The sequence below is a fragment of the Podarcis erhardii genome, assembly GCF_964252035.2.
Source record: "Podarcis erhardii genome assembly, chromosome: 1".
NCBI classification, from domain to species: domain Eukaryota; kingdom Metazoa; phylum Chordata; class Lepidosauria; order Squamata; family Lacertidae; genus Podarcis; species Podarcis erhardii.
The window spans coordinates 99,132,913-99,157,527 of NC_138497.1; the positions used below are offsets into that span (position 1 = coordinate 99,132,913).

Here is a 24,615-nt window from a genome sequence, read left to right on the forward strand (position 1 = left end):
GAGAGACATGAGGGTAAACAACACTTCCAGGTGCTAAACAGGTTTCAACCATATAGCTTTCTTCAGTGGCAAATATTACTAAGTACACAAGCCACTCCAGAGTGGATCCAGAGTACATGGTAGGTCAAGCTTGCTTATATCAGGCCTCAGGCTCTTGGAAAAATAAAAATTATGAAAGCATTTTATATTTACATATTATTACAAGCCTAAAACATGAATAATGTAACTATGACAGATCAGATATCACAGGCAGAGCATTCATATTACCTCTCAACATCTCAAAAATACCAGTTTTCAGTTGGAGCTGCTCACCGAGTTATCTTCAAGATTAGTGAGAAGACATTGAATGGTGTCTTAGGGATTGTGGATCATTACTGATTTCATGGACTGATGCTGTCTGCAGATGTGAATCCTTCCAGAGCTTATCACTTAATGACATAATAGCTGCCTATGTAAGGCAATCTGTGTCTACTGAAAAGTGCTGTTATGTGATATGTAAGATCTGATTTTCAGCTGTGATCTTTCTGCACATGCAACTTATGATTTCTTGCTGCAGTCTTTCAGTAATGAAAAAAATGTGCAAAATGAGGTATGCATGTCACATTTCTTGCTTTGAATTGTGATCTCTCTAATATTTCATATTCATAAGTCTGCTTGCATGTTAGATTCCAAACTGTTTTGCTGGCATAGGCAGGAAAGTTAATGCTGGGAAACTTAAAGGTAAGATAATAAGCTATGTTTGAGAAACTGTATACCTTTCACAAGGGAGAAAGTCCAGCAGATGTTCCTTCTTCCTAAAAACTGCAGTGGAAAAGGCACAGCAAGATTGCCTTAGTGTGCAAACTTATGAACTAATCATGTACTGGATTGACCTTGGGCAAAGGGCAATGATTGCCAGATGTCTAGAAAGTTACCTTAGGCTCAGCTTCTTTCTAAATCGATAGGTCATCATTACACAGAAGAATACTATAAATAGACAGGTTGAATAAATTACTGCATTAAAATGTAGACATCTCTCTAAAAATACTGTATGAAGAAACTTCATACAGTAGCTCCTCACAGTGTGCATGGACTGTATATTGGGGTGGACAACTACATCTGGCCATATCCTTACCTTCCCCACTCCTGGTAGCAGCATGCATCTGCCAACCATCTCACATCATTATGACCTCAAGTGACAGCTTCAAAGGAGATCACTGCCAATCAGCTGATTGGCAATTGTAGTGAATACATGCTATCATGGCAAATCAGCTGATTGGTGCTGAGAATGTCATTCTATCATTCTGCACATATTCAAATGCAGCTTTTAAATGTTTTATTATTTGTGTAATGCCTGAGACTTAATTGCCTTTTCTGCATGTTTAACTTTTGTCTTAGGCAATACAATCAATTACTCTGCTTATCAATAGTACCCTTTTGGATTGTTTCCTGTTTGTTATAATAGGTTTTGACTCCCTCTTTCTGACAGTTTGATTCCTTCTTTTTATTAGCTTAATTCTTTTCCTTTGACCTCATATTTCTCCTTTCCCCCTCTTTTTATGACTAAATATATATTAAAGGAACAGTTGCCATTCCCGTGTCCTTATGCATCTGGGGTGCAACTGCAACCCATAAAAATGTTAAGAACTGGCACCCTTGTAAGTTTTATACCACTTTCTCAAAAGAGATAAAATCCTTGGGGAAGGAACTTGCTCAACAGTGGTAAAAGTTGAGTAGAAAATGGCTTTCTATAAAAATAAAGCACTAAAAAATGAGATGAGTAAAGCAGTTTTAAGAGTAACTTTAAGCAGAGAGGATTTCAGATACCCTTTTGATAGTAAACACTCCCAAGCTGGTGGTTATTGCCTTCAGGATGAATGTGCTGTAACTCCTAGAAGTGCCAAGATTATCCTCTTTCACTTTCTAGATTCCCCCCCCCCCCAGTCCTGTAACAAGTTTATTTGGTGTCACCAAGGTCTCAAGGATGTTCCAATTCGGTAGTGCAAACTTTTACAATCTGTTCAAACTCTCCACTATGTTGGCAGTGAAAATGAGTCACCGCCATAATTCTCCAGTTTCTTGGGGAGAGTAAACTGCTTTCCTTCTTCAGCATGTGTCATTTTCTTATCAATGGAACAGACTAGATCAATCAGCCCTCCATTCCCAAAATATCATTGGCAGAACTGAAATAGCAGCTATGGGCTTATCCATGCTTACCTTCCTCTGCTCTTTCCAGACACAGTCCACAATTTAAAGCTTTGGGTCTGAACACCCCTCTTCTTTTGCTCCAGAACTTTCTCCATGAAAATGCATTCTTTAAAGCTCAATTGGAGCAAATATCAATCTGCGGAAAACCCAAATTGGTGTATGCTCGGATTCAGCTTTAAAGAGTGAGGGTTTGCGGGGAAAGATCCAGGGCAAAAACAAAACAAAAAAACCCCCAACAACGATGCTCAGACATGGAGTATTAAAGTGCAGATCTCTGGCTGGAGTGGGGCAAAAGGTAAGTTTGGGTAAGCCCTTAGTGAGTGACTGTACTCAAACAGCTCCTCAAGGGCAGCCCCCACATGGATTCAGTCTTAAGCTACCTCCCTACCTTCCTCTTGTTTGTAGTCTGTAGTCATGCTCTGCTCTTATTCTTCAGTTGGGATCACATTATGACCCTTTGCCTTGCAGCTGGCTCAGATAGTCCTTACCATCTTTCTCATCTAGATTCCAACTGGAAATTCTTACATGCATATGAGCCTATATTTGTTTTATTTTATTTTTTGAAGGAAAAAAGAACTACAATGGCACAACAGAAATCAGCAAGAAAATTTCTTTGAGTGTTTTCTAAGTCTCTTCAGTCCAATGTTCCTGGTGTGTAAGAAAACCCTTTGAACATGTTTGGCTAACTGAATCTTTCAGAACACAAGAAAGACCTTTCTTACATCTAATAGCTGTTGCCCTGAAGATGAACTCTTTTGAGTTGGAAACGCACTGGGAATCTTGAACTGAACAAACCCTTACATGCACACACAGAAGCCTTTTGCTATCTCCCAAGTTTTTTCATCTGAACCACTTACTTGGTTTTCTCTCAACTTGCATCTTGATCTGTCTGGTTTTACCCTAGTACTACAGGTGATTCTTTCCTAGATCGCCTGTGGGGTGGTGGTAGGTGGTCAATCTACATCAGCACCCTGATGTATATGAGGGTAAGAAGACTTTAACCATAGCCTCCCACTGTAGCCCCAACACAGGCTACAGGACTGTCTTTCCTACTAGGGAGAGTGAGGAAGCTACCACAGGCCTTAGATTTAAACTATCATGAAAAGCCAGCAAATCGTTGTAACTCAATTTATTGTTTTGTTTTTTCTGCCAGGTAGGGGGAATGGTGCTTGTGAGGTTTTCTGCTATGCACCTTAACCTGGGGGTTCGGAAGGAATATTTTGATGCTTTGAGGTATCCACGCCCTCCAGTGCCTGCAATTTGCATTGGGGGGGGGGGAACTACCATTGGAGGCAGTGGGAGCTTTCCTTCAATGCCAATCGCAGGCATGATGTGAGAAGCAGTCAGAGGACAGTACCCCACCCAGTGCCGATAAAGAAAAAGCTTGCAAATGGTGTGATCACAGCTGGCTTGACCCTTTAACACAAGAATTTCTAGATCAGGAAACTGTTTTTGGACTAATACATTTAGCTGCAGTAATGTTAAAGAGCGTGCATTGGTTATGTTATGTTGGAATGCTTCTATATCAGTTTCATCATGACGTTTCTGAGTATTTGATTTAAATTGTGTGTGTGTGTTTTTTAAAAAAATGTGTTTGTCTTAATACAATTTCCACCTATTTGTATTTTTTCAATATAAAATGTATCCAGAAATTAATTAGAGATGAAAAAGAACACATTCCAATGGTAAAGCAAAGGTCAATGTACTTCTTTCATCCCTTTGCAGGGCTAGTCTCATTCTAAGCATCATCTTGGCAAGTGTTTGGTTATTCTCAGCAAAATTTAATCAATTTCCAGGTGATCATTACAAGCTTCAAAAAACTATTGAAGTGAAGTTTGTTCATTGTGAAAACCTATGGCCTTTTCTGCAGTTGTCTTCCCACTTTCCTTCCCCCCCCCTCAAGATCTCCCCCCCCCATGAGTTAGTACCACAAGTGCTGCTTCCTCGGGCCATTTCACATGACACAATAACAAGCCCTGGTTTGCAACTGAAATCCTAGTCAGGTGTTCATAAGTGGCTTCAGTGAACATGCAAGGAGGTGGGAATGCACTGGTTCTGCCCTTCCCCATGGTAGTTGCCCTCCATGAGTTGAGGAGGGGAAGCTTCTGGTACAAATGGAATGCAATACATATTTAAGACCCTGTTTTTCCAGCATTCTCTGTGAATCCCTGCTTCAGACAGTCCAACTCATGGTAGATGACTAGAACAGCAACTGGCGACGAGCTAATGTGCAAATGTCTACTCTCCCTACATTGTGAGTTCATTTTAAAAAAATAAAAATTATTAAAGTTTTTAAAACAAATTTTAACATATTCAAGAAACTCAAATTACATTTTACATACTCAATATACCCCCCCCCATGACTTCCCCAACTTCCCTTTCTGGTTTAGAGTGAATTATATTTGTTGTGCATATAGTTTTGTATCCCTTCTATGATAAAATAAACTTATTTCTTAATCTGTACTTAGTCTTTTAGTCCTTATTTGTATTTACTATTTGTATTTGTCGATTGTAAGTGTATTACTCAAATCCTGCAAATGAGTTCATTTCAGTGTATTGTTTCTGTATATATATCTTAAAAGGTTCCCAATCCTTTTTGAAGTCATTATTGTATTTATCTTTAAGTCTCTCAGTTAGCTTTGCCATTTCCATGTATTCCATTAACTTTTCTTGTCATTGTTCTTTCGTTGGTATTTCATCGCTTTTCCATCTTTCAGCTAATAGCATTCTCGCTGCTGTTGTCACATACATAAATAAATTCTTCTTGTCTTTTGGTATATCTTGACCTATAATACCTAATAAAAAGGCTTCTGGATTTTTAACAAAGGTTATCTTAAACATTTTTTTCATTTCATTATAAATCATGTCCCAATAATTTTTAATTAGTTTGCAATTCCGCCACATATGATAAAAAGTACCCTCCTTTTCTTTGCATTTCCAACACTTAGTAGTAGTAGTAGTAGTAGTAATAATAATAATAATAATAATAATAATAATAATTTATTTATACCCTGCCCATCTGGCTGGGCCTCCCCAGCCACTCTGGGCGGCTTCCATAGAAACCAAAAATACAGTAAAATATCACACGTTAAAAACTTCCCTGAACAGGGCTGCCTTAAGATGTCTTCTGAATGTCAGGTAGTTGTTTATCGCTTTGACATCTGCTGGAAGGGCGTTCCGCAGGGCAGGCGCCACTACCGAGAAGGCCCTCTGCCTGGTTCCCTGTAGCTTTGCTTCTCGCAATGAGGGAACCGCCAGAAGGCCCTTGGCGCTGGACCTCAGCGTCCGAGCAGAACGATGGGGGTGGAGACGCTCCTTCAGGTATACTGGACTGAGGCCGTTTAGGGCTTTAAAGATCAGCACCAACACTTTGAATTGTGCTCGGAAACGTACTGGGAGCCAATGTAGGTCTTTCAAGACCGGTGTTATATGGTCTCGGCGGCCGCCCCCAGTCACCAGTCTAGCTACCACATTCTGGATTAGTTGTAGTTTCCAAGTCACCTTCAAAGGTAGCCCCACGTAGAGTGCATTGCAGTAGTCCAAGCGGGAGATAACCAGAGCATGCACCACTCTGGCGAGACAGTCCGCAGGCAGATAGGGTCTCAGCCTACGTACCAGATGGAGCTGGTAAACAGCTGCCCTGGACACAGATTTGACCTGTGCCTCCATGGACAGCTGTGAGTCCAAAATGACTCCCAGGCTGCACACCTGGTCCTTCAGGGGCACAGTTACCCAATTCAGGACCAGGGAATCCTCCACACCTGCCCGCCTCCTGTCCCCCCAAAACAGTACTTCTGTCTTGTCAGGATTCAGCCTCAATCTGTTAGCTGCCATCCATCCTCCAACCGCCTCCAGACACTCACACAGGACCTTCACCGCCTTCACTGGTTCTGATTTAAAAGAGAGGTAGAACTGGGTATCATCCGCATACTGATGAATACCCAGCCCAAACCTCCTGATGATCTCTCCCAGCAGCTGCATGTAAATGTTGAAAAGCATGGGGGAGAGGACAGAACCCTGAGGCACCCCACAAGTGAGAGCCCAGGGGTCTGAACACTCATCCCCCACCACCACTTTCTGAACACAGCCCAGGAGGAAGGAGCGGAACCACTGTATGACAGTGCCCCCAGCTCCCAGCCCCTCAAGACGGTCCAGAAGGATGTTATGGTCAATGGTATCAAACGCCGCTGAGAGATCCAGCAGAACTAGGAAACAGCTCTCACCTTTGTTCCTAGCCCGCCGGAGATCATCAACCAGTGCGACCAAGGCAGTTTCAGTCCCATGATGAGGCCTGAATCCCAACTGGAAGGGATCCAAATGGTCCGCTTCTTCCAGGCATGCCTGGAGTTGTTCAGCAACTGCTCGCTCAATCACCTTGCCCAAGAATGGAAGATTTGAGACTGGCGATAGTTGGCCATCGTGGCCGCATCTAAAGATGGTTTTTTAAGAAGCGGTTTAATAACCGCCTCTTTCAGCGGGTCTGGGAAGGCTCCCTCATGGAGGGAAGCATTCACCACCCCACGAAGCCCATCGCCCAGTCCTTCCCGGCTAGCTTTTATAAGCCAGGATGGGCAAGGATCCAGGAGACAGGTGGTTGGTTTCACTCGTCCAAGCAGCCTGTCCACATCCTCGGAGGTAACAGATTGGAATTGATCCCACTCAACTTGACTAGACAAAACTCTAGCACTCTCCCGCCCCGGCCCTGCTCCCACGGTGGAGTCTACTTCTTCCCGAATCTGAGCGATTTTATCTGCAAAAAACTTTGCAAAATCATTGCAGGAGAACATGTGGCCCGTACTGGGCCCCGATGTTGCAGGTGGTTCCGCTAAATTGTGAACCACCTGAAAAAGTCTCCTGCTGCTGTTTTCTGCAGATGCAATAGAGGCGGTGAAGAAATTCTTCTTCGCCGTCGCTATCGCCACTTGGTAGGCTCGACGTTGAGCTCTAACCTGTGTCCGGTCAGATTCGGAATGAGTTATCCGCCACCGGCGCTCTAGCCGTCTCAACAATTGTTTCATTGCCCTCAGATCCATGGAAAACCATGGGGCTGTCCGGGCTCCATGCAATCGAAGAGGGCGCTTTGGAGCCAAACAGTCAATAGCCCTGGTTAACTCCACATTCCAGCGGGCCACCAGGGAATCAGTTGAAAGGCCATCAACATGGGATAAAGCATCCCCTACCACTCTCTGGAAACCATTTGGATTCATTAAGTGGCGGGGGTGGACCATCCAAATTGGTCCCACCTCCCTGCAGAGGGGATGGGTCGCAGAGAAGTCCAGTTGCACCAGGAAGTGAGCTCATTTTATACATTTTTGCCATTTTCACTGGTGTAATATACCATCTATACATCATTTTTCATATAATTCTCTTTCAGCAGTATACAGTTTGTGAATTTCAAATTGCTCTTCCATAGCTTTTCCCATTCATCCAAATGTATATTATGTCCTAGGTTTTATGCCCACTTAATCATGACTGATTTCACCTCTTCATCTTTTGTCTCCCATTCTAATAATAAGCTGTAAGTTTTCTTTAACAGTTTATTATTCTCTTCTATTATTTATTTTTGAAATCTAGAAACAGTATAACTAAATCCTTTCTTATTATCTTCCTTAAAAATCTCATTTAATTGTCGATGTTGCAGCCAATCACTATCCTCATCCTTGGTTTATTCATACTCTTTTAATTTTAATTTCCCTTCTCTTTCTATCAATAAGTCTCTATATGTCGGCCATTTTGACTCCATATTTATTCTCTTGATTGACATTGTCTCTGTAGGAGCCACCCAACAAGGGTTTTTTTTTGCTTTAACCACAATGTGAATTCATTTAAGTCACATAAGAATGCCTTAATAGGGCTTGAGTAAATGGTCAACAGGGAGAATGATACCACATGTTTTCAAACACCTTTGTCTCAAACATGGCCTCAAATGTATGTAATGGTAATCTGAATTTAGATCAGGAATAGCCATTTTGGGTAGGAGACAATCTGGAGTGAAGAAACAGCAGGGGGAGAGATTGTTGACCCTTTCCAAAGCTTGTCACACACCACACACCTCTAGACTTTGTCCATGAATAATTTAATTCTCTGCTACAGCAAGGAATAAGTCTCTGAATAAATGCTAATGAGTAAGTCACAAGTACCAAAATAGTGACTCACTCTTTATGCTTGTACAAACCTGGCGACAAACTCATGCATGAGAAGAGCCTCTTCTGTTTAATGGAAATCACACTGCTGACTAACTTGGCCCACCTACAATGGAAAATAGGACAATTTTGCACATGGCAATTATGTTCTCAGTGCAGTCTCTGACAAGAGATAGTAGTTTCAAAGGAAATTCTAAACCACAAAGAGTACAGCATACTCTCTTACTGCTCTATCCTGCCTACCTTAACTTTTGATCTCATGTAAATGCGGATTTAAATGGGTACTCAGCTGTTCCAGTTAGAAAGTACTTCTTGGACTGCTTTTAGGCCACGCCAGAGCAGATGTGCATGGGACAAACAGGTAGAAGATTATGTAAAATAAGCATTACTTGCTGAAATTGAGCAGGTAAGAGCCATGTTTCTATTGTTTAGAGAATTGTTTAGAGTTTAGCAAAGAAGAAGAGGAAGAGAAATAGGAAGATTTACTAATAGAGTGTATGTAACAGAGATAAAATCAGTTAAGATGAACTATAAAATCAGAAAACCTATGTAAAATGCTGACTGATTTTTTATATATATAACAAAGTCTTCACCAGATGCCTGAAGTTCAACAGGGATGAGACATGTCTGATCTCAGCTGGGAGGGAGTTCCACAGAATTGGGTCCACAATACTTAATGCACAGCTCCTGCTAGATATGAGGCATATGCCTGTGCAATGGGGGGCCACTAACAGTGACTCCCCTGAAGACCTCAGCGATTGAGCAGGGACATAAGGGATTAGGTCCGTGTTGTATCCCAGACCCATGTTGTTAAGGGCCTTGTGAATTAATATGTGGAAATGAGCCTGGTAGCATATGAGCAGCCAGTGATCATCCCACCCTAGCTGTGCTTAGTAATTATTTTGTTTTTCTTTTGGCACCATTAGTTTTTCCATGGCCAAGAGGCACACTTTGTAACGTGCATTAAAATGCACATCTCATTGAAAACAATGCAGCGGAGAGAGCAAGCAGCAACCATGTTCAGATGAACATTCCAACAGACATATAGATGACAGCATCTGATTTATGCCCCAAGACAGTTTTACATGTCTAGAAGCCTGCGTCCGAATATCTATCTTTTGAGCCGGTTTGGGGCAGCTATCCAGGACAATCTGATGCCAAAGCCCAGCCATCCTATATGCCACCTAATCATACCAGCTTGTGTTAAGTAAAAGCAGCTTAATCATAATCTTAATCCCAGGAATGATTTATGTTTGCCCAATTATGGCTAAGCATATAACGGTTAAAAGTCCCTTGCAAGAGCAAAAGCCTGCATTTGCAAGTCATTTTTCCGTATGACTGATGAGTCTTTTCAGTTTGCCTCCGTAGTTGTGGAATTGCCAGCAGCAATTAGAGGTGGTGAAAAGGATCTCTGTGCATTGAAAAGCTTTGCCGGCTACCTCGCTTGAGTATCAAGCAATTGGCAATTCTTGGTTTGGAGTCGCCCCCGCCCCAGTCACTTAGAAACAGGGCTGGTTCTACCATCCAGCACAGTGAAGCAAATGGCTTCACTGGGTAGGGGGTAGGGAGAAATAGATAGGGACATGGATTTGGTCTCTGAATGCAAAGCTTTTAGAAGCCTTGTTCCACTGCAGGCAACAAAATATTCGGAGCCAGCATGGCCAGAAAATAAAGTCTTTGCTTGCAATGGGAATGATGCCATTTCACAAACATCCCTCCCCACACGGGCAATTCTAAAACTTCTTGAACAACCTTCAAATAATTATAACACACACTTCTGAATTGCACAAAGGGTTCCAGCTGCACAACTCCATTTGTCTTTTGGATTTGTGCATTTTAATTCTCCAGTGTCATTTATGAAATGCAGCAGACTGAAGCTAGACCACCTCCTCCCCCTGCTCCACTCTTACATCTTACATCTTCTTGGGAAGCATCGCATTATATACAGCATAATTACATAGTACAGAAAGAGCAAAGGAATACAGTGAAATGGTAATTCCTCTCATGACATCCCTTTTGCCGCAAGATAGCAACAAAAGTTCCAGTAACCCTTACAGACTAGCAAAGAACTGTGAAGGTGGACTACTGGGGGCGGCAGATCATATTGCACTGTTATTGTTGTTGTTTATTAGACTTGTTAGCCATTGCTACCCAAAGACCTCCAAGCAACTTAAATGCATGTAAAAATGTAGACATAAATGCATTATACCTTTGAAAAATATCATACAAAGCACCTACTATTCATTAGTATGTATGTATACAAAATACACACATGAGCAGAAACATACACAATCACCCCACAGGAATCTCTGGCAGCACGCAACATCCATTAAAATAAGGACCACACATTCCAAAAGTCTGTTACGCTCGTGATATAACTAGTTTCATCAGCGTTAAAGAAGACAATTCAAGCTCTTGCGGTTGATAGATCTGTGATTGTTTTAAATGACATTTGAGGATTTTAGCAATTTTCAGTACTACCATGCCCCATTATTAACCTCCGTCAGGACAAGTATTATCACTAGATCAACAGGACCAGGGATGTCAACTTGAATAAAATATTAGGGGGAGGCAAGTACGCCCTACCCCACATAATCAATCCCCTATGCACCCCTTAAATCTGTTCCAGGGGGTTCCCCAACCCTCTGGATTGTGGGTGGGTGGGGTGCACACATAGGGGCAGGAGAGGGAAGAAAGTTCCATTGCACAAATGTAAATCTTTGTGCTGATAGGATACATTAGTTGTATACTGCCCAAAGTTTTTGACCTCTGTACCATATTGTAAATATGCAAGATCAGAAGTCCACTTCTGTATTATAGGCAGATGTACGGTATACAGCTGTGCATGCAGACATGCAAGCTTTGTAAAATAGAATCCCCAGTGTGTGACTAAAGCCATAGCAGCCCAATTAGATTTTGCCAAATCATTGTAAAAGGGATGTTAATAATGGATGTCAGCAGGTGTCATCCCAAATCATTATGCTGCCTGAGAGGGACAAGATGATGACCATTCTTTGTCCAATGCACAAATGCTGAATGTACTGGCAACTGACTCTTACTTCCACACATGAGGTGGCAGGGCAGGAGAAGCAGCCCAGGAGAGACCATGTGGCAACAGGGCAGAATAGTGGGGAACTCAAGAGGAACAGCTGCTGCTTCCCCTTAGCCAGGCCAGACTTTATGAAGGCCGTTATTATGAAACCTTCAGGGCACAGATACACATCATCATCTAAAGAACGGCCCCAGAAGACTATTATGTTCAGAGCCTAAAATTATTCAACTGTACCAATGTATCTATGCTTTCTGGCTCTGTGCATGGTGATTCTGACTGCAGCAACATGTCCACCTGGGTTTCAAATCTTGGGAAACCTCTGGGGATTATAACTCAGGGGTGATCTCACAACAAGGCACAGAACATTTTTGTTTGTTTGTTATTGTTGCTTTATGTCAAGAGGACATGCTGAAGAAATAGGTGGATTCAGAAACATTTGCTTTCAGGGGGCATAGGAATGTATTCACATGTTGAGAAATTTAAGGTTGGTTTTTCAAAATAATAATAATAATAATAATAATAATAATAATAATAATAATAATAATAATTTATTATTTGTACCTCGCCCATCTGGCTGGGTTTCCCCAGCCACTCTGGGCGGCTTCCAACAAAGATGAAAAATACACTAAAATGTCACATATTAAAAACTTCCCTGAACAGGGAATTCAGATGTCTTCTGAATTTCAGGTAGTTGTTTATCGCTTTGACATCTGATGGGAGGGCGTTCCACAGGGCGGGCGCCACTACCGAGAAGGCCCTCTGCCTGGTTCCCTGTAACTTGGCCTCTCGCAGTGAGGGAACCGCCAGAAGGCCCTCGGAGCTGGACCTCAGTGTCCGGGCAGAACAATGAGGGAGGAGACACTCCTTTAGATATACTGGACCGAAGCCGTTTAGGGCTTTAAAGGTCAGCACCAACACTTTGAATTGTGCTCGGAAATGTACTGGGAGCCAATGTAGGTCTTTCAAGACCGGTGTGGCGTTTCTGTAGGCCATTTGATCATTCCTCTATTTTTAATCCATTGTTCATTAAAAATATGCTACAAGTGTCAAGATGCCTCACCTCTACTTCCTCCTTTATCAAGCAGTTTTACTTTAAAAAAAGATCAGGCTGCTCCACATTTATTTAGGTTGGAGTTTTCAAATGAATTCAAGGTACCTGCATTCCTAGACCTTAGCTCCTTTTAAAAGATTGGGCTGTTCTTCAATTATCCAGGTTGGTGTTTTCAAATGACTTCGTGCCATCCACATTCCTAAGCCTCAGCTCCCAGACTTCACAGTATTACCAGGGATGAGAAACATGCATAAAGCCCTTCAGATGTTGTTATGCTTCAGCTCTCATCAGCCTCAGCCAACATGACAAGTGGTCATGGATGACAGTAGCTGTACTGCATCATCTTCTGAAGGTCCACACATTCTTCATCCCTAGGAGAAAGGAAGAATCAGCCATGATCCAGTCAGCCACAGACTGGCATCATTCTGCCTAATTGCTGAATAAGAATAAAAATAACAGGGTCATTGTGAGGATAATGTGGTGCAGGTCCCACAAGATATGATCAATTTTTAGCTTTCCCCCTCATGCCCCTTTAGTGATCTAAAACAAAAAGGATCCAAACAGTCACAAAATATATATCAAATGATCATTTATATTAAGCCAAAAGTCAAACAATGAGCACTCCAACTTCCCTCTTTTTTCTTCATGGGAATAATGCTTGCCAAAATCTTCACCGTGTGAAATTTTATTTATTACAATTGTGTATTTATATGTGTCTGTGCTAGCCTTCTGCTTGACAATAGGCCTCCATGGTGCATAAAAATAAGATAAAATTAAAACACAATAAATGTAAGCAATACTTATTAGAGGAGATGCTAAAATGCCCCACCAAAGCATGAGATATGCAAACAGCAAATGAATTCAATGATAATAACACAACAGAAATTAGAAAGAAGACCCTACCCAATGTACAACCGGTATCAGGTTTCAACGAGAGAAGCATTTCCATCCATTATCTTCTAATGTGTCCAGCTGTCACTGACACACCCCTCCTGTTCCCTCTAGAGGAGTTAGAGAAAGATGATGCTACCCAGTCTATGAATTCCCCACTAACCATAGTTAAATAGGAAAGGTGACAACACCGCTTTAGTCTCAAACCTGAAGCGATGACCTCAAAGGGATTAACCCTTTGGAGGTGGCCTGCCAGTTCTAGGCAAATGAGAAATGGCACTTGAGAAGTGTGCTTCTACCAGGATGCTTCTAATAGCACTGGATTATCCCATCTCTAGTTCATAGGTTTTCTCCTTGCCTGCAGAGCTAAACACCACCACCATCTCTTTCTGTATTGATTAACAAAGGCATTAGGAGTGAGGACAGGGAATGATGATATAAAATGAGCTCCCCCTGCCCTTAGAAGTTGCTATTGCTATTCTTTAACAAGTCTGCATCAGCCATGGAGGAAATAGTTCCCTCTACTAGAAGTGGACTATTTAGATACTAAGGTCAACTAGCACTGGATATTTGCAGTCTTCTGGGTTCTCTTTGTCCAGATAGCTGGACAGTCTGAAGCTCCCTGCTCTTCCTGGTACCAGTGGCCCTGGTGACTGATGAAAGGGAGATGAAATTATGTAAAATGTCGTTACAAATTAAACTGATGTGAACATGCCCAAAGTGGCACAAGAATGCCATCATTTCCGCTGGAAGTTGTGTAGATAGCTAATTCTGCCCCAAAGATTCAGCAGATCTCTGGCGATTAGGATATGACATATTTAGTAAGCTTCCCTAAGCTTCTCCTTTTAAACACTGCCTCTGCTAACATAATTTCACTACTGAGAATGTTCAAGTCTGCTTTATATGCTTTTTTTTTTTTTTTAAAGGTAATGTTCATAGATTGCATGCTGGAAACTTAATTTATACAATTTTTTGCTATACTTACCTTGGATTTTATTTTATTATTACTTTTAAATTAAAGAACAAGAACTTGTCACTAATCTGTTTTGAATAAATTGTTTACATCCTGGTATTAAAGGTACTGCAGGGGATCAAAATACCATTCCCATATTGAATATATCAGAGGAAGAAAAAAAATGTCACTTTTTCTTTTGAAACCTACAAACCTAGAGAAAAATCAAACAAAATAGATGTTAGGTCTTTGATCTCTTTCCATGCTTAGAATCACAGGAGAATGGTCCTTTCGTTTTGTCTTGAAATTATTCACCCACTGTAACTTCAAGGCAAAGGAATGCTCAAGAGTTTCCATAACTTATCATGGCTACCTAATTAGAAAAAAATAACCTCTCTTGCACAAGATTTTTAGATGATGCCTCTAACATTACAAAGAGGCAACATCATAGCCTGCAATCCTTGCTATTGACTTTTGCCAGACCTAATGTTGCTATAGAGCGGCTAGCTCCATCATTTGTGTGTATGTGGTGTGTGAACCTCAGATGAAATCTGCTAAGTAATGATTTACTGTGCTTTCAGCATATGCCTGTGTTATTGAAACAAATTGAAGAAGCAGAGACATGTAATTTATTTGTTGGAGCCAACTGAGTAAATAGGGAAGTGTCTCAATCGAATGAGTGATGCTTAGGTGTAACTAGCATTGTATTTAAAAATCTAATATTTACTCCCTTGTGACACCTCCTTACCTCAAATGCATGATTAAGGATCATACTAAGTGTCTTCTCCCATTTACTAGGACAGGAATAAATAATATTGCTTACCATATCAGGATCTTATGTTTGTTTGTTTTTTAATTAAAAATTAAAATGGTCGGCATGCAGCATTACTATTAATGTTGTCTTTTTTTGTCTACCTCTCCTTCCAGAGAACTGGTCCTGTGCCTCATGAAAAGGGAACAGTGATGGAAGGAGAGAGGCAATGTTGGGTAGGAAAGAGGGGGGGGAGCAGTGATGATTCACCCCACCCTCATTGTTCATGCCCCCATTTTTGAATTTTGAAATAAAGCTCTCCTGTTTACATACCTCCCTGCGCCTCCCAGAAAATTCAAGTTTTTTTAAAAACAAATAAGAAATTGTAAGTACAATGATACCTTGGGTTACATACGCTTCAGGTTACATACGCTTCAGGTTACAGACTCCGCTAACCCAGAAATAGTACCTTGGGTTAAGAACTTTGCTTCAGGATGAGAACAGAAATCATGCTCCTGTGGTGCAGCGGCAGTGGGAGGCCCCATTAGCTAAAGTGGTCTTCAGGTTAAGAACAGTTTCAGGTTAAGAACGGACCTCCAGAACGAATTAAGTTCTTAACCCGAGGTACCACTGTAGTGTAAATATTCGCTGGGTGAACTTTTTCTTTTCATTACTCATTCCAAAGCATCTGTTGGAGCATATTGTCATTAACTGCTGGTTTGTTTGCTTCCTTTGGTTTACAATGCAGTATAACAAATTGTACAATAAAAAATAACAGCATTAACTCAACATCATAGCAACCTATAGAAAGTAGTAGTGTCAGCAAGAAGGTTAGTTACATTCAATTTCACCTTTTGCTTAAATAAACCCAATGTAGGTCAACCAAATTCTTTGGGAATCCTAGAATCAGCCCCCCCCCCCGAACACCCTGCCTCATGCTGTCACCCACCCAGGCAAAGCTAAGGTTAGATTAAGAAGTAGGGCATCCCCAGCAGATCTTAAAATACAGACTAGGCAGTAATTGCTCATTATATATGAGAAATATATTAGAGAAAAGAAGGGGTGGGCCTTCTTAGGGAGGGAATTCTTCAAAGACCTTTCTTGTAGCTATCAGCTTTGCAGAATAAAGGCACACATTTGTTATCATTTCATTATACTGTTCATTTTCATTATAAAACATCTCTCATTTTGGTACTCATTTGTTAAAACCATCTTTCTTTCATTATTTATTCATTAATCGTGCACCTATCATCATTTTCATTGTATGTTTTCTTACCTTAACTCTTTTTTTGGGGGGGGGCACCATTCTGAGCAGCAGGGGAACTGATACTAGTGGGCATTCCTATTGGCTACCATCTTACATTCCCAGAATGTTCCTAGACATTGCATTCTTCCTGGGCATGAGTGAAAGGGAAACAGTGGCTTCACCCACCGAAAAGGGGAACTCGGATTAGCGTGCATCCTTTTTGTGCCACAAATGGCCCCCAAACGATACAACATTCTTGGAAAATTAAATGGCTGCCAATATCAGCCCCATTGCTGCCACCAGGGAGAACCAGGTTAGACCTCCCCTTCCAAAATGGGTATGAACAGGCATGAAATGTGAGCAATGTATGCTTTCATTATTCATGGCATTCTCTTCAGAATGAATGAAAACGGAACCCAATGCCCCCTTTCAGTTAATATTTTCAAACATTGCAAAATGAAGGCACGCTTCTGAGGCAGAATGCAGCTGCTTTTGAATATATTAATACATAGGGCAGTTTATGTGGGCAAAAGCTCTCCTTATACATTTTGCCTAGCACTCAGCAAATGTTAGTTCTAAACACATGTGGAGGGACAGCTGTAGCAGAAGCCATTTTTATGATTTTCATGACACAGAAAGGTACCTCACGGTTTCATTTGGTGGCCTTCATTCCTTTCTGACAGCTTCTTTAAACCTTATGAATTTTCTTGACATCCTCCAGCTTCCTTGCTCTCTTCCCTCACTATATCAGTTAATGCCCAAAAGATTGCTCAGCCACGATCAACCATGAGCCTCAAAAGAGAAGATTTCTGCCATGTTGACTACTGCCAGTCAAACTTCTAAGCCAGTCATATAACAAAAGGTTAGCCAAATACAGTGCATTTTGCTGGAAGAATGAGCAAACAGGCTGCTGATCACGACAGCTTTGTATATTAGCCTCCTACTGTGAACCAGGGAGGCAAGATTATATTAAATGAATATGTAATCCCAAGCATTATATACAGATTAAAAGTGACTTTAGCTTGGATGTCAGAACGATGATGGATGGAAGTTCCTTGCATATGCATTTCCCAAGTAAACTCTATTAAAACAGCAAGCCTTTGTGGAATTGAATCTGCTAGTTTTGAAAGAGACAAAATCAATAATTCTGGCAAACCTGACAAATTTTATTGCCTCCCCCCACACCCTGACTTTGGTAGGCCGGTAATGGGTCTGCAAAAGTCTGACTTGAAAAAACATGCTAGTCTCTGTTGAGGTAATCAATTAAAGCTGCAATCCTTCACTCTCCTGGGAGTAAGCCCTACTGAGCATACTGGGTCTTACATCTGACTAAGAAGAGAGGGCTACCTATGGCTATTAGCCATGATGACTATACTCTGCCTACACAGGAATGCTTCTGAATACCAGTTGCTAGAAACCTCAGGAGAGAAGATGGCTCTTGTGCTCAAATCCTGCTTGCGGGTTTCCCATAGCCATCTAGCTAAGAACAGGATGCCGGACTAAATGGGCTATTGGTCTGACCAGCAGGCTCTTCATATGTTCTTATGAGTAAACATGTTTAAGCTTTCACTGCAAATATATTTTCCTTTGCTAAGATAAAGCCACTTCTGCCCTGCAGAGGAGGTGGAATTGTGGGCGTCACGGCCCCACCATGCGTGCAGTGGCTGGAATCCCCAGCCACGTCGCCAATCGGCCGGCTCTGGGGTCATGGCCTGCCCTATTTAACACAGGTGCGGGTGGGGATCTCCTTCTTTTCCCACCTATCAGCTGTTCCTGTTTCCCACCCTCCTGCCCTTTAAGGTTTCCGTTCCTTGACCTTGCTATGGACCTTGGTTGGTCGCCGTTGATGGGCCTGGTAGGAATTTTTCCACTTGGCAAATTGGCACCAGCCACTTGGTTTTCGCCTACCTCGTAGCAAATCGTCACAACTTTCTTGGTATTGGTGGTTAGGCATTGGTATTGTTTTGTAGATGGAAGACCATCACCTGCCCCACATATTGAGGGGTAGTCTGATAAAGGATTCCGGGGGGGCGTGGTCCTGTCTGAAGCCTATGGAGGTGAGGGCCTAAGGCATGCCCCCGAGTGGTGACCCCGGGGGAGTTCCTAGTTGATGTGCATCAGCAGGACTCCCCCTACTGGTGGTTAACCCTTCCCAGACTTCAAGGGGACGGGCTGAAGCTGGATATAGTTGGTTAGGACCAGTGCCTAAGCCAATACCGCTCCTCACCTGTAACCAATAAAGTTAACCTTAATAATTGTGTCATGTGTCTTTATTTCCACTGGGGGGGACGGGAACTCGCCACACAATGCATGTAGATGCCATGCTATGGGGTACAGGTATTATACTGGTTTGTTTGTTTTGCTTTGCATTTCCCCATCTGAAAAGCTTGTGGCCAGGAAACCATTGTTTCTTTAAAAAAATAATTGACTCATAAATTACACTAAAATAAAACTGTGCCAACTTAAATGCATACTAAACAAAGTGATTCTGTCGTGTCCAAGAGATACCCTGCTGGGTGGGAGAGATTTTTCCTCCAATCCCAGGAAGGCTCCCACTGTTTATCAATAAAAGCAATTGGGAGCACAGACAGTTATTGTAAAGGCTTTCTGCCCTAATAATTGCTAGAGCTGGCCATGTTCTTGTATATCATGTGCTTTGTGAAAAGGGAGCTAGGACTCATATAGAGCCAGGACTCCCAATGGCTTTTGGTGTTATATAGTGGGAGCATACCTGGGTTTGGAAGACAATATTTTCCATCCAACGGGATAACTCATAGAGCAGGCTGGAGAGAAACTTAAGAAAATTCCAGCGCAGCTTCCTTCAGTAGCAAGTATTGTTGCAATGATTGTACTGTTTTCCCAAGGTAGACCTCATCATCATTGTCACTGTCATCATCATCATCATAATTATAAATTATATTTATAGCCCACCTTTCCCCTGTCACCTGATATGTACAAGTGAGAACGCTGCTTTGCCTGTTTTGTTTTGTTTGTTTTTTGTTTGCCTTAATGGAATCTGGAAAGTTCAGGTTCTAGCAAGCAAAGCAAGACAAGATCAAGTAGTGGAAGTTCAAATCCAGCTTTTAGTAAGGCAAAGCAAAATAATGTTCTGATTTGAACATACTCAGGTGGCAGTATTTTGGACAACTCTGAGTGAGCAACATGCCGTGTAAATGCTAAAGATAAACTGAGGGTTTGGCTTTTTAAAAGTAATTTATTTCAGCCCATCCTTTCCACAACTCTACTGCCTGAGGATAAGCGTTACTTGTCTTTCTTGGGCTTCGCACCTGGCATGTGGGGGCCATGCAATTCCTCCTGAGTTAGGCTGAGTAAGGATCCTGGATTCAGCTCTGCAGGCTCCTTCCCTCCAGCCTCAGCATCAGGAGACTGGTCAACTTCCCCAAGCTCAGGCCAGCTTCACCTTTGACATCAAGGCCTGCGTTATGACAAGCAGTGGTCAAGTTCCAGTAGCTAAGTGCCTTGCATCTCCATCTGAAAGTATCTTAGATAGCAAAATGAACTCTGCCTGCATACATACCATACATTTAAAGCACACTGCTTCCCTCAAAGAACCCTAGGAACTGTAGCTTACCCCTCACAGAGCGACAGTTCCCAGTGCCCTTAACAAATGACAGTTCTCAGGATTCTTGGTGGGGAGGTTGCATACTTTAAATGTATGGTGTGTACATAGCCTCTATCTGGCTCCTTGGCGAATTGCTGCTAGCGCAGAGGTAGGCAATGTGGTACCTTTCAGATGTTTCAGACAACAATCCCCATCCGCCCTAGGCAGCATGGCCAATGGTCAAGGATGATGGGAGCTGTAGTCCACAGTCACCACAATGGCTATGTCTATGCTGGACAATACTGGGCTTGACAGTTGAGGACAGCTTGATGTGTTTATTTGCGTGCAATATGAAATTCAGCCCATGTATGTACAGAACTGAAAATGCTCAAATGATGCCATCTAACTGTGAAAATGCATAGTCTTCCCCCCAGCAAAAAAGAAAAAGAAGAGAGATTTGCTTAGGTAGTACCACAGAATCAGCTTGATTTCCAATAGATGTATGACAAGAGAGAATATGAGATTATGGCAAGTTTGATATATGAGAAGTGTTCTGTTTGAAAGTAGGATGCTACTCTGAAAATAAAGGGGGAAATAGTGGTGCTGAAGCAAAGGAGCTGGAAAAATAAATTGAATGGCCATTAGAAATCATTTTTCACATCTTACAAAGCTGAAATAATTAGCGCTTTGTGGGTTATCTGTCTCTTATAGTTTGGGTTATTTATTTATTTATTTATTTTTAACAGATGACAGGTAATTTGACAGCTCGTGTAGGAAGGTGTAATTTTTTTTCTCCCCTGACACATTCAAACTGCTAGTTATCTGCAAAGAAACACACAAAGGACCTATTTTTATACACTTGGCTCAGAAGCTCTCCATAATAAGAGTTCTTGTTTTGTACTCCTGTGAGGGATTGGTCTGAAGGGGAAACAAGCTGCAAAGTCTGGGAGTCCACAGGAGGACATTTGGCAAAGCTTGTCCATCAGATTCATAACCCGGTGAGTCATCTAGGCCTAAGAAACCACTTTAGCTCTAGTGGTCCAAAGGGAATCACCAAAACAGAGAGCCTAAAGCAAGTGGGGAGTGCTTTGAAGATTGCTTATCTGTTTCTTTAAAAAAACGAAGTGGTACATGACGCCACCTGCCCAGTTCATCCAGGAGTGTTCTGGTGTTCTTAGTACCCAGTACCAGAGGCTACCACCTTCCCAGACCCTCCAAGTGTCCCTATTTTCTACGGACAGTCCTGGATTTACAGAAGCCATCCCAGTTGATCCCAGATGTCTCCCTTTCTTTAGAACATTCCTGTTTTCATTGGAGAAATGTTGCAGGGTGTGGAGTTATGTGACCCCCAAACCAAGGAGATAAGTAACTTTGCAACCTTTATAAGACATCTGTACACTTTTATTATGTTTTCATATATGTTGGAAGCCACCTACAGTGGCTGGGGTAAACCAGTCAGATGGGTGGGGGAAAATCATCATCATCATTGAATAGGACAACCCTATTTTAATTGGAGAAATGTTGAAGGGCAAGCCTCCTGTTGATCCACCCAGAGCCAAATGGGTCCTTGCGTATCATTGCTTCAGGAAAATTATACAGTACAGTGCCAGTGGGTGAGGTGGTTCTCAGGTGGCCACAGCATTGTGACCGATGTTGGAGGACCCTTCCCACTGTTTCCTTTAGGTGCTAGGAAGTAGCAGTGGAGCTGAGTGCTGCAGGGTGGCCGAGCTGGTACCCTTTAGGGATGATGGGAATTGTAGTCCTCCAACAACTGGAGGGGACCAAGTTGGATGCCGGCCTGTGTAAGTGGTTGAGGATTGGACGGTTACTTTGGAATGAGCACAGGCTATTCACGTCTTCTCTCTCCTCTATCTCACTTCTATGGTAGCTATGACAGCAGTCTCTTTCTTGAGCCAGGAATGGAGATTGGACAGAAGTTGGAAGCCAGTGTCTGCAGAAAGTCACTTTGACCTCTTGCTCTGAAGGCAAGGACAGCCAGTATGCAAGCTGGTTCAGTGACTCTGCGTTGCCATGAATATAAAATATGATAACTAGATGTGGCCTGAACAACTTGGAGAAAGGATATGGTACAAATGTATGTGCATTTTGTTTAAAAGACATTCATTCAGGTCCATTGTTTCCTCTTCCCCATTCTTCCCATTCCAGAACAGACCTCACTCATTGAATGGATGAAGTACAAGCAGGACAAAGGGTCACGGAGGAGGCACCTGTTGTGGTATATAAAACTGAATCGACCCTTTGGGCTCCCACAATATTTTTCTCTAGAGATGCAGCAACTCAAAATCATAGTTCTAACAAGAGACCTCAAAGGTCAGTAAGTCCAACTCCTGTTGACCTCATAACCTGATTCCTCATATAAGCTTTCACATCACTTAATGGACTTCCAACAAGTTGTGGCATTAAGCTTAATTAAATTGGAACGGGAGCCATTAAAGCCATGAACACATTTAAGGTTGTAGACCTATTGAAATTCATGGACCTAAATTAGTCATCGGTGTTAATTTCAATGGGTCTACTCTGAGTGGGACCAGCACTGGATAGTACCTTTATCTTCCTTGGCCTCATATTGTATTTTCGCTCTTTTTGATGTGTACTTCTCTGTGCTTTTTTATTATTATTAAGGACTAAAAAATAATAATAATGCACCATAATTTATTAAAAAATAATCACTTAATGAGAAGGCATATCTTTTTATTACTATATGCCTCAAAATAGGGAATAGCTGGAAGTACTGCCAAAGTGCAAATCACTATTATGTATGTTCCCGCTGCCAGTTTTGGAAGCTTTTCCATTATGAATGAGCTAAGTAGCAATTACTGGAGGAATTACGAGGGAGCAGCTTTTTAAAAATTAAGAGCCTTGCCCTGCTCCTGTTGAAATGAATGGCCAGGCTCACTTTGACTAAATTGGCTGGATGATGCAACATATATTCATTTATGATAATGATATGTAAACATAAAGGCAATCTTTCAGCTGGAGAGTTATTGAACATGGACTGCTATTGCAACTACTTTCAGGAGTCTAATATAAAAGGAACTGGCAGTAAAAAACTACACACACATGCACACAAAGACCCTGGCATTTCTTGGTCCAATATTTGTCACCACTAACCCCCTATTAAGTATTTTATGCCTACACATATTTCCCCCCTCTTGTGTGCCTGCACATTTTCCTTTCTGTACTGTAATATCCCAAGCAGAGCTGAAAGCATTAATTGAGAATAATGAAGAACTCAAAAATTAATTATAGATTACAAAACCGGATCTTAATATGATTGTAAGCGGAGCTGTCACCCATGAAAATGCATGGTGATCATTCCATTATTGTTAAAATCTATGTAACTCATGTCATGGCAACAATTCACCGTAGGTAATTTTTCCTCAACTGCTGTGTTACTGGTTTTTTAAAAATAAAAAATGCTATTAATTAAATATCCAAAGAAATTATCTGTATTTAGTAACTACAGTAGTAATTTAAATGAGTTCACTGTTCAAACAAAAGCACAACACTTCAATCAACTAGACATATACAGTACTGACTTGGAAATAAGTCCCTTTTAAATCAGTGGGCCTTATTGCCATGCCAATACGCTAAGGACTGGGGTGTAAAAGGCAAGCAACCCTGATATTAAATTAAATCAAATATGTAAGTGTGCAGTACAGTAGTGTTCATTTCTAAACAGCAATCTCCCCTTCCCTTTTTGGAGTAAAATTGGGGGGGGGGGAACATTTCAAAACAGTGGAGAATTTCAAAAGGAAGCCAGTCATCTAAATAACAGTAATCTAAATAACAGTGTATGACAGTCTGCTTGTGATGGGCAGGGAGAACGTTCTGACTGTTAAAAATATTCCTTTCCTTGGTTTCTTTGGCAAGAGACGGGTGGAGATAAGAAAATACACTTGTCTGATGTTTTCTGTATTGGCCCCTTCTCTCCGGGAGATAATGTATTTGTGGAACCATGAACAAATGGATCGCTGCGCCAGGCTTAGTTCCTGCTGTGTACCTTAGCTGGGTGCATCATCTGGTATCACGGACTCTGAAAGACATGGTTCTTTCTTGCTGAAAAGAGGCGCATTTCACAAAAGGAGATCCAGCTCTGCTTCATGTCAACGTGTTTCCTATTCTTTCTCCAGCTGATTTAGGGTTCAGTTTAACGTGATTGTATTCCAATGGGGGAATGCAATGAGTTGAACAAATTGTTCCCAGCTCCTGTGTACACTGTAGACCTTGCTTAGACAAAGGTCAGCAGTTACTCTATTGAAGAAAACTGACTGATCAGCATTTAATGCGGCAAGTAAAAACAAAGGAAGCTTGGGGATTTGTGTGTCATAACTCAGCATTGGGTGAGTAAGCAACATTTGCAGTTCATAACGGCCTCAAGCTCAGTTGCTTCCCTGCCCCTCTCCAACGTTTTATGTCCCACACACTGCAGAAGGCCTAGAACAAACCCTCAGGGTGTAGGGAAGATGGTAGTGGGTTCTTTGGGGGAGATTCATATACCCTCCTGTGGATTTATTTTTGATTCAGATTTGTCATGGCCAGTGGCTAGTACAATAAAGTTATTTGGATCTTGGAATACCCTCCAGAATTTTCCCAATGAAAATAGGGGTGTCCTCCATACCCTCCAGCATTCCTCCAGTGAAAATAGGGACGTTCTGAGAAAAAGCGGTACATTCCAGGATCAAATCAGAAACCAGGGCGGCTTCTGTAAATCCATGACTGTCCCTGGAAAATAGGGGCACATGGAGGGTCTGGAGTC

The 24,615-nt window shown here is 41.8% G+C and overlaps 1 protein-coding gene across 2 annotated transcripts in view; it reads left to right on the plus strand.

Annotated features, from left to right (window-relative positions):
• THSD7B (thrombospondin type 1 domain containing 7B) overlaps positions 1 to 24,615 on the plus strand; it is a 616,280-nt gene that overhangs the window by 158,274 nt on the left and 433,391 nt on the right. Inside the window, exon 1 of one of the 2 annotated variants that reach the window (XM_081870552.1) lies at positions 8,681 to 8,736. The exons of the other annotated variant lie outside the window; for it this stretch is intronic. The gene's annotated coding sequence lies outside the window, so the exon portion shown is untranslated. Of the gene's footprint in view, positions 1 to 8,680; positions 8,737 to 24,615 lie in introns of those variants that run through there. 2 annotated transcript variants of the gene reach the window in all.